This window comes from Physeter macrocephalus, chromosome 21 (genome assembly GCF_002837175.3).
Source record: "Physeter macrocephalus isolate SW-GA chromosome 21, ASM283717v5, whole genome shotgun sequence".
NCBI lineage: Eukaryota > Metazoa > Chordata > Mammalia > Artiodactyla > Physeteridae > Physeter > Physeter macrocephalus.
The window spans coordinates 47,194,635-47,206,101 of record NC_041234.1 but is presented as its reverse complement, the minus strand read 5'-3'; the positions used below and the strand labels follow the sequence as shown (position 1 = coordinate 47,206,101).

Sequence of the window (11,467 nt, the reverse complement as noted above, 5' to 3'; positions counted from 1 at the left end):
AAGGAATGCTGGCAGCCACCAGAAACTGGAAGAGGAAAGGACTGGATTCTCCCCCTAGAGCCTCCAGAGGGAGCGTGGCCCTACTGACACCTTGAGTTTAGCCCAGGGAGACTGATTTTGGACTTCTGACCTACAGAACTGTAAAAAATGTGTTTTTTTAAAAAAATATTTATTTATTTGACTGTGCTGGGTGTTAGTTGCGGCATGCTGGATCTAGTTCCCTGACCAGGGATTGAACCTGGGTCCCCTGCATTGGGAGCATGGAGTCTTAACCACTGGACTACCAGGGAAGTCCCCCAAATGTGTGTTGTTTTAAGCCACCAAGTGTGTGGTAATTTGTTACGGCAGCCATAGGAAATTTATACAGAGTGCAAAAAATATTCAGGCAGTTTTAGTTATTACAGATGCCTGTCACCATTGTAGATTGTACACACTCAGGAGAAATGCCCAGCCTCTTTCTACTACCTTCTCACCTGCCCATTAGGTAAGAAATCTGGGGTGACTATGTCTGTCCTTTGTTCCAGAAAACAAAGAGTATACAAATCTGGTGAGTTTTCTTTTCAGAAATGCTTCAGAAGCAAGATTTGGGTTGGGTGGGACCGGACTGGGCAAGGCTTAGGTGAAAGTGGGCAGGTGGTATCTGGATTAATTGACAAGCTTATTATTCAAGCAACAACCAAGACTAGTCCATAGCACATGTTAGGCCTGGAGGTTGAAGAGAGAGATGGGCATTTGAGATCTCCACGGGAAGCCAATTTTCATTAAAGAGGGCCAGCTGTAAAAGTCGTGTGTCAGGGATTCAAGCTCAAGGTATTAGAACATCTGAGCAAAGAGACCAGCCACTGGGGGCTTGGAGTTAGAAAGTCAGAGCAAAACTGGTGATAAAGCAGACTGCATGCTGTACCTTCTCTTCCCTCTGCTAAGGTCAAGACAGGTCCCTCAGGATGAGGTTGGAGCAGAGCCTACAAATAACAACAAAACTAGTGAACACCACATAGCACTTACTGTGGGCCAGGCATTGTGCTAAAGTTGTTCACATGTATTAACTCCTTTGATCCTCACCACTACCCTATGACGTAGGTACCATTGTTTCTATTTCAAAATAAGGGAAGTGAGGTTTAGAGTATGTAATAAGATCACAAACTTAGTAAGTGGAGGAGATAACTTTTTTTTATTGAAGTATAGCTGATTTACAATGTTGTAATTTCTGCTGTACAGCAGAGATTCAGTTACACATATATATATATACATTCTTTTTATATTCTTTTCATTATGGTTTATCACAGGATATTGAATATAGTTCCCTGTGCTATACAGTAGGACCTTGTTATTTATCCATTCTATATATACTAGTTTGCATCTGCTAAACCCAAACTCTCACTCCAGCCTCCCCCCCAAGCCCCCTCCCCCTTGGCAACCACATGTCTGTTCTCTATGTCTATGAGAGGAGGAGACAAAATTTAACTTGAAATTTGAAGTCAGGGCTGCCCGGCTTCAGGGCCCACTTGCCAATAGCTCTTAACCCCAGATGCAGTTTAGCAGCCTTGTTTTTCTTTTGGCCACACCGCACAGCATGCGGGATCTTAGTTCCCTGATCAAGGGATTGAACCTGCATCCCCTCCATTAGAAGTGCAGAGCCTTAACCACTGGACTGCCAGGGAAGTCCCAGGTTTCGAGCTTTAAAAAATACCCCTGCTTGGCTTCCATCTCCAGAGATTCTGCCTTAATGGCTTAGGCGTGTGGCCTGGGCATCAATTAATAAAATCTCCCCATGTGATTCTAACAGCAGCCAGAGTTGACAACCACGAACTAGGCTCTATTGACTCTTGAATGACTGATAGCTCCTCCTTCAGATTATTACAGAAGTATGTGCTTGTTATTGAAATAAATCTCTTATGGATGGAATTTCAAGCCAAGTTGGGAGACATAATAACTATAATGATGATGAGAATGGTAATAGCTGTTTATAGCTGTATAGGCTTTGTCATTTACAAAGGGCTTTCATATGCATTCTCTTCCACTTAATCCTCAAAACAACACTGTGAATTAACGATCTTTAGCTCCATTTTACAGATTACCAAACTGAGGCTCAGAGGTTCATAAACTTGCCCAAAATATCACATAGTAAGCAGCAGAACTTTGGTCTTCTTATTTCAAATTCCCTACTCTCTTGATTCCAGCACAGGTAAAACCTGCCCAGGTCACATATTTGCAGACAATAACTGCATACATCTCCCTAACTCACCTCTTCCTTTCTATGCCTGCAGGCTCAGCTCCAGCCTTAGCCTTCTTTCACCTTGGCAACATCATTTTGTGGGGATTCCCATCTCTGGCACCAGGCCTTTCTGTTCAATTTTCAAGGTCATGGTTCAGGTTGCCACCTATCAACTTTACTTTTTCCTTTGTAAAGGCATAAATGACATCAACACAAATCAAAAGAAAAGAAAAAATAATTCATTGATCATCCTGCCACCCCATGAGTCACATGTTTTCATTTTTATGCTCCCCTTTCCAGGGCTTGGCCGTATATATACATCATTTTTACATACTTATAATCACGGCATAGATGCAATTTCATCTGCTTGTGTCACTTAGCATTATATCATAATCATTTGCTGTGTTGCTACAGTGTCTTTATAATTGTCATTTTAATGGCCACATAATATTCCATTGAGTGGATGCACCATCATTTACTTAAGTATTTCCAATTTTTCACCATTACAGATGATGCTGTAATAAACATCTCTGCACAAAGAACTTTTTTTCTTCTTTTGGATGGTTTCCTAAGCTGTCTACCATGTTAAATACACCTCCTCTTCTCATTCAGTCATCCATTCATCCAACCTTTCATTCAGTCTGCAGACATTGTCAGGCATCAGGGCACATGCTCAGAACAATCAGATGAAGGCCCTGTGCTCAGTCTGGTGGTAAGACAAGCACCTCAGCAAATATTTTGTGATATTATGCTAAAAGTGCTATGAGTCCAGTCCAAATTCTGTCTCTTTCTCCTGGGGTGGCTTCTCCATTGTTCTCTTACTGGGACTTTGTCTCCTTCCTGGCAGCTCCAGCTAACCTCATTTCTCCAATCTCTTCTTTCTTCCTTGCCTCTTGGTGTCCCTAACTCAAAGTTCCCATCCTTTGAACAATCTGTCCCAACTCGACCCTGGAATGTGGACTCCTCATAACACACAAGTTTTCTCTCTTCATCCAAACATTTGTGACCGCCACCTCCTCTTAAGAAGCCTTCCCAAAGGCTACCAAGTATGGCCCTTAGGCCAAACTGGGCCTGCAGTTTTGCTGTGTGTGTTGGGTGCAGTGTTTGGATTGGCGTGTCTGTGGGCTGGGCATGCCTTTCTGCTTTCCCCTGGGTCATCACTCCCTATTGCCTCAGATTAGGTCAGCTCCACTCGAACTTTCCCTGCCTGGCCTGAACTGGCAAGGCAAACTAGGCTCCCCTCAACTAAACCTGGAACTTTCAGTATCTTCCCTCACTTCCATGCCCCTCTACTGTAGGAATTTAATTTCTTATCTTCCAACCTTTACACATGTTGCTCTTTTGTTAATGTATGTCCACTTGCTTCATTCATTTATTCAGTCAGTCAATTGGTCAGTTAAGTAATCCTTACTGAACACCTATATTGTATCAAGTCCCCTGTGGGATGCTGATGTAGAGAAATGAATGACTAGTGATATTTTCATGGGTAGAACTTGTGGTCCAGTGTACACTTGGCCTTCATGGATTTAGATTATAAACTCCATTCAAGGAAGAATTGAAGGCAAAAGATCCAGTTGGTTAAAATACTTTATGTAGGCTCTTGCATAGGAAATGACTTAGTGCTCTTTGATGATGACTTTGCCAAAGTGAAGGGTATTCAAGGACCATTCTACTTCATCATATCATGCCCCACTGGCATTTAGCTTTGCACCAGCTACTGACAAAATTCATATTCCTTACAGGATAAAACTGGTCACCTGGAAGAGACTGGATAATTATCTTAAGATTTCTCATTGGTAATAACCTTATCCTTTCCTCTTATGTGGTCCCTGCCTTTGTATAAACTAGCTTCTGTTTTGTTCATACGCTGCCAGACTTTTGCATAAGTACAGGTCGTAGGGCCTGAGTGTGAGAGGGCCCAGACCCTCCTGCCTTCTAGGGATCACAGTGGAGATGTCTCCTTACTCAGACAAGAGGAAAAATAGGGGAGCAAAGAAGAAAGGCAGTCGTGATCATACACGGCTTGTCCATGGCATTTGACCCTTGTTGTGAAAAACTCTCTTGACCTGCTCTTATTTTCTGTGTATCTGCCCCAGTGCTTACTCTGGGTTATCCTACCTCTGGGGTTTTTCCTTTACCATTTTCTCTGACAGTCTTTCTTTCTCTGCCCATATTAAAATAAATTTATTAACAGTTTTATTGAGATATAATTCACATACCATATAGCTCACGCATTTAAAGTATGCAATTCAGTGGTTTTTAATGTAAACACCAAGTTGTGTAACTTTCACCACTGTCTATTTCAGAACACTTTCATTATCCTCAAAAGAAACTCCATACCCCTTAGCCACCACCCCCAATTTCTCAATCCTCACCAGCCCTAGGAAACCTCTAATCTACTTTGTCTCCCTGGATTTGCCTATTCCAGACATTTCATATAAATGGAATTATGTGAAAAACAATATGTGGCTTTTTGTGTCTGGCTTCTTTCCCTTAGCATAATTGTCAAAGTTTGTGTCACTACTTCATTCCTTTCTCTAACTGAACAATATTGCATTGTATGCGTAGGCCGCAATTGGTTTATCCATTCATCCATTGATGGACATTTCAGTTGTTTCCAACTTTTGACAGTTGTGAATAGTGCTGCTAGGAACACTTGTGTACAAGTTGTTGTGTGGACATATGTTTTCATTTCTCTTGAGTATACACCTAGGAGCAGAATTGCTGGGTCAAATGGTAACTCCATGTTTAACCTTTTGAAGAACTACCAGACTGTCTTCCAAAGGGCCTCTGTCTACCTTTTAATGTTGCTTTTCCTCTTCTCTTTACTGTTGCTGATATTTTCTAAATTTCCATTTCTAGCTCAGATTTCAATCTTGTGCTGACTGTGAACATCTCCACTTGAACATCCCATAGGCTCTTCAACTTAACATTTCAAAATGGAACTCATCATCTCCTCCCTGCCCCATACTGTGTTCCTTCTTCCTCTCGTGTTGCCTATCCCAGCGCGTGTTACCATCATCTACACGGCTACCCAGACACCAGACATATACTAGCTGCCTCTCCTCCCTCATTCTCCACAACCGTCTCATCACCAAGTTTTAAAGGTTCTGTTTTCTCAATAACTGTCCAATCCACCTCCTCCTCTTCATCTCCATTTGCCAATGCTCCAGTTAAGGTCCCATCTTGCCCAAAATAGTAATCTTTCCTCTAACCTCTAATTTCAGTATCCCTCCAAATCATCCTAAAATATCACTGCTAACGTGATAAGCCACTTTCCTGCTCAAAATTATTCAGACTATAGGATTAAATTTACCTTTTTTGCCTGATATGGTAACAGGTAAAGCTCCAGCAGTACTGAATTAGGTATGCTCTCCCATACCTCTGTGGTTGGCAGTACTGTTTCCTCTGTCTTGAAGACTCTCCCCATGCTTGTCCACTGAACAAATTCCTATTCATCCTTCAGGGCCCAGATTAAATGCTACCTCCTCTGTAAAGCCCTCCCTGAATTCCTCAAGTAGACTCTGGCTTCACTTTCTCCATATTACCACTGAGCCTATGCATATATACCCTTACTAGAGACTTCATTGTAAATGATGTTTCCTTAACTCTCTTCTTTTCTAGACTTCAAGATACTCGAGGGCAGGGGGACTGTATAATATCATCTCTGAATACCCAGCCCCTAGCAGAGTATCCAGTGTCTGGCACAAAGATACACACACACACATACATACATACACACTGAAGTAAGGAAAAAAGAAAGTATGTTTTATTGATTTTATCGACTCTTTGACCACCTGCTCTGGGCCAAGAATGTTAAACACTTGGCATATTATCTCATTTAATCCTTGCAGCATCCCTACTTGGTATCTCTAACTTAAAAATGAGAAAACTGGGGCTCTTTGAGATTTGGGAACATGCACATTCACATATATATTTAAGGTAGAGGCAAAGGTGAAAAAGAGTGAAGAACTGAAACTCCCTAGGGGATAGTCTTTCCTCAAAAGGGCCCCAACCTGAATCCTCATCAGCTCTATCATGCCTTCAGGCCCAAAGCCCTCAAATAGTGTTCTATCTACAGACCACAGTCATGTACATCCCCTTTCCATGAGGGAAATGTCCAGAAAGGACCTTAATCTCATAGAAATGGTACCTCTCGATCTACCTCGGTTTCATCTTCTCATCCCAAGACCTCAAGTGGCTGATCACAGCCACTTCCATTCCTCCTGTTTGGGAGCTTGATCATCTTCCTAGCTGTCTTGACCTGTCTGTGGCCAAATGCCTTTTTACTTGAACTGATCTGAGATCAGATGGGAGTTTGCAAAAGAAATCTTTTTCAGAAATTGAGGGGAACACACAATTTTTTTTAAAAATTCCAGAACCCTAGAAATAAATGAGTTTATAGAAGACATTCCTTTTCCTAATGGAACTCAGATCTTTCCACTGATGGGCTTGGCTGGCACAGTTTATAGGGCACTCAATCCCTCTTCCTAGTCTTGGCCTCAATCCTGTCTCAACCACGCTACTCAGACTCATTGCCTGGAAAGTTTGGGTTGGTGCCACCATTAGGGCTGATGGGATTCTCTGTCCTTTCCAGAACCTGCTTTGTTAATTTAGCTTTGGACAGGGGGTGAGGAGGGAACATTTCCAGATTATCTCCTGGTCCTAGGAAACTTTATACTTGTCCTGAGTAGCTTTGCTGGCCCCTGAGAGAACTACCCTGGTTCCTGTTCCCATGTATGAAGAAAGCACTTACTTATCTAGCCCTCAAGAGGCCTTTCTTGCACTTCAGGGGGCCTTGCAGGGGTTTCTGTAACTCCTCCTAGAGACCTCTATGGCTCTGGTCTCGGAAAAGCCTACCTTCACCCCATCCTGTTTCTCTCGGTCCCTTTTGGTTTTCCTGAAGCATATCTAGGGTAGACACCTCTTGGGGTGGTGATTTGGCTCATAGCAACATGCTTGTGACAGTCACTGCTCATTGTCTAGCCAATAGCTATTTCCCCACCTTTTTTTTTTGCTAACAGATGGAAATATGCTGGGTCCTTGATGGTGAATTAACCAATCCCAGAACTCCATATTCCTCGACATGATATTGGTAAAACAATGAATTTTCCTCCTAGCTTAAGTCACTTCTGATGTGTTTTCTATTAATTGCAGCTGAAAGCATCTCTGGGCATGCCCCAATTCACAGGCCTAATAGTCAAGTCTACCCTATGCTATACGACCCTGTCTTCCCTCCATCACTTATTGTTCCAGGGTTTAAAAATTTGTTCCAAGTTGGTCCAATCAACTTCACTCTCTGGGGAGTTTGATAATGGGAGACTCAAAGCAACAAAGCTTGGGTGCCAGTCATTGGAGCTGAGTCTCATGAATGGCAGTGCTCTTGAGAGGAAGGGTCACAGACTTCTGTTTAGGTCTACAGAGACGTCCTGGTTTCTTCCCCTACTGAGGGCGACTCTCCCTTTTGTTGCTTGCAACCAAAGAGTCTTAGATAATGACATCTAACCGATTAGGTGTTAGAACTGCTTCTACCCTTTTGTGACACACAGCTGTTATTCTAGGCCTGAAATTACACATTGCTTTCATTTCCGTGTCAATGCTGCCTAGAGTGCTCAGTTTAAGATGGATTTTGAGGTTGAGACAGCACTGAAGTTGGGGTGCAGTGACCAATTAGTAATGTCCACCATAGGCACAGGAATGGGTATAAGGCACTATATACAATCGTCCCTCTGTATCCATGAGGAATTGGTTTCAGGACCCCCATGAATAGCAAAATCCGTGGATGCTCAAGTTTCTTATATAAAATGGCGTAGTATTTGCATATAACCTATGCACATCCTCCCATATACTTTAAATCATCTCTAGATTACTTATAATACCTAATACAATAAAAATACTACGAAAATAGTTGTAAATACAATGTAAATGCTATGGAAATAGTTGCCAGAGCAAGGCAAATTCAAGTTTTGCCTTTTGGAACTTTCTGAAAAATTTTAAAAATATATTTTCAATCTATGGTTGGTTTGATCCTCAGATGCAGTATCTGCCAGCATGGAGGGCCAGCTGTATTTGCAGTGGTTAAGTGGAACCAAGTATTTGCAGACCTTATCTAGGCTAACACCTGGGGCTGTTCTCTCTAGTGGCCTATGTGGCTTCTTTCTGAAGCCCATCCATCTGCCCAGTTCACTAACACAACTTTGTGACCTTGGCCACATCACTTTCTTTCTCTGAGCTCCAGTTCTGTAAGTGTAAAATTAAGAGGTTGGATCAGATGATCACGAGGTCCTTTCTAGTTCTATGACTCAGGTCAGGCCCCTTCAAAGGTCAGTAGCAGACTCTCTGTCTCTTCCCATTTCAAAACTCACTCCCCTCCCCTTATTACAGCTCTCACTGAGTTTCAGTGTCTCGCCTGAGAAATGCCTCCAGTTCTTAGTCTGTTGGCAGAGAAGAGAGGATTGGCAGGTCTCGAGCCCAATGAATCATCAGGCCTTTCCCAGTTCAGGTTATAATCTCCACCTACTTCCCCAGGGTTTCTCTGATGATTCATTCAGGTGCCCCTCTCCTATCCTTGGGAATGACCTTCCAGAATTTTATCTCTCCAGTTTTGCAGTAGAAAAATACTTCACATGCTGAGTTATGGTAATAGACCACCTTCATAAACAGTAAAAGGGTGATTCTCTCTTGCCTTCCCTCCTCTGCCCCGCCTCCATCATCCACACCATGTCCCACCCTAATCAGGCCTTCACCCCACCCCTTGGCTGCCATTGCACCTCCCCTTCCTCTCTCCCTCCAGACACAGTTCTGCATTCCTGAGGATTTCTTCTCTTATACGCCAACTGCCTGCACCTCTCCCTTGTCCCTACATTAGGGTCTGGCCTTTGGGGGCAACCCAGCCTTTACCTTCTCCCCACCCTGCCACTCAGCTCCAGCCTCATTGCCCCCCTTGAGGGCCTCTCCCACTGCAGCCGTTGCAGTCTGAAGAAGCACAACAAAAAAAGTTACCACATGTATTAAAGTGAAGCTCTTGTTGGACATCTGCAGATTTCCCTGGGCAGGATTTCAGTTCGATGTTCTCAGGGTTCCTACGCAGCCTGAGTTTCTGCCCAGACCTGCCCCACCCCCACCCCAGATGTCTGGGTCTGTAGGGGACCAGAGCCCTGGCCTGTCCCAGAGAACCAACACCCCAGAATTTCCTTGTCCCTAGTCAGGGGCCAAAGGAACAGAGAGGGCAGGGGAAAGTCAGCCAAATGGGCCAGGGAGCAGGCAGCTTGTCCTGTAGAGGAGTTTAAGTCAGAACTGGGGGCCTGAGGGCAGGGAGCCAAGCTTCCCCTCACTGAAGCAGAAACCAATCTTGCAAATAAACACATAAACAGATTACCAGTCAGTCAGTAAGGGCTGCTAAAGGGGTTGGAGAGTTGAGCTGTCCCCAGCCCCACCCCCGGCACTTCCCCCAAAGCTTAGGCCCCTGCTTTGCCCAGGAGGGCCTGGAAGAGGGATTGGGTCTCCAAAGCATAGGCCCCACCCAGCCTCTCAGTTGCCGAGGGAAGCCCTGAGCTTGGCCAGGCCTGGGCCTCTCTCCACTGTTGCCCCCTTTCTCCCTGCCTTCTCCTCTCGGGATCCCACTCCAACTTTTCTTTCTTCTCAAGCTTGGACTCCTGCCCATCTCGCTTGTGTGCACTTCTGCTATCTCTTGCCAGTCTTTCCCTGCTCCCAGACACTTTCCCAATCGCCCTCAAGCACATTTCCCACCATGTGCCTCCCTCTCTGGGTCTCCTTTCCAAATACCCACTATGAACCTTGAAAATGGCCCCAGGGAACGCTCACTTTACCGCCTCTCCCTACGCTTACTCTTTCAGAAGCCCAGGCAATTTCAGTCTGGGCCTCAGTCTGTCCCATGTTGCTGAGACCCCTGCCCAGCCTCCACAAGCTTACTTAAGGGATGTTGACATGCTATGGTACAGAATTGCGGTGTGCAGGCTCTGAGCCTCAGAGAGACTTTCCCAGCCTGGACCTTTCTGCCACTCCCATCACAACCACTAGGGAATGGCACCAAGCCTTCAGGTGCCCAAGGAGGGCCCAAGGGGATTTTGATAACAGATCAGAAAGCATGCCTCCATTTGGCCAGAGGAAGGGAATACTGCCCTTGGGCTAGGCTGTAAGTTCCATAGCTCTATCTGTGCTGTTCCTGCATCCTCAAGGCCTAGGTGTCTGGCACATAGTAGGCACTCAACAAATAGCTGGGAAAATGCGTGAAACGTATCTAAGAATAAAGCTTATAGCAACAAACTTCTAGGGGCATGGGATGGTGCTTCCTCATAGGACTAAAACCCCAAGCAGACTAAAACAATACCTATTTATTCGCTCACAGCTCTGTAGGTCAGAAGTTCGGATGGGTTCTACTGGGTCCTCTGCTCGGAGTCTCATAAGACCAAGATCAAGTTTTCGGCTCACTTAGGCTCTTATCTGGAAGCTTGAGTAAGAATCCATTTCCACGTTGATTTAGGTTGTTGGCAGAATCCACTTCCTTGTGGCTGTAGGCCCTGTTTCCTTGCTGGCTGTCAGTTGGGGGCCCTCACTGCTCTGACAGAGGTCACCAGCATTTCTTCTCATGTGCCCCCCTCCATCTTCAAACGAGCAACAATGTGTCAACTCTGACTTTTCCTTCTGCCTTCTCTTCGGCCACCAGCTGGAGAAAGTTCTCCGCTTTTAAGGGTTCCTGTGATTAGATTAGGCACATCTAGAAAAAACTCTTTTTTATTATGGTAAGATATACATAACATAAAATATACCATTTTAACCATTTTTAAGTGTACAATTCAGTATTATTGAATACATTTGTACTGTTGTGCACCCATCACCACTAATCATCTGCAAAACCCCAAACTGAAACTCTATATCCATTAAACAATAATCCATTCCTTCCTCCTCCAGCCCCTGGAAACCACTATTCTACTTTCTTTCTCTATGAATTTGACTATTCTAGGTACCTCATATAAATGAAATTATGCAATACTTTTTCGTGTGTGACTGGCTTATTTCATGTAGCATAATGTCTTCGAGATTTATCCATGTCGTAGCATGTATCAGAATTTCCTTCCTTTTTAAGGCTGAATGATCTTCCACTCAATCTCCCTTTTTTTTTTTTTTTTTTGTGGTACGCGGGTCTCTCACTGTTGTGGCCTCTTCCCGTTGCGGAGCACAGGCTCCGGACGCGCAGGCTCAGCGGCCATGGCTCACGGGCTCAGCCGCTCC

General features: G+C 44.3%; 1 non-coding gene across 1 annotated transcript; it reads right to left on the bottom strand.

Annotated features, from left to right (window-relative positions):
* Window positions 1-217: 217 nt before the first annotated feature.
* Window positions 218-290, bottom strand: TRNAW-CCA (transfer RNA tryptophan (anticodon CCA)). Its single transcript has one exon. It is a non-coding gene; the product is annotated as a tRNA-Trp (tRNA).
* Window positions 291-11,467: the final 11,177 nt, after the last annotated feature.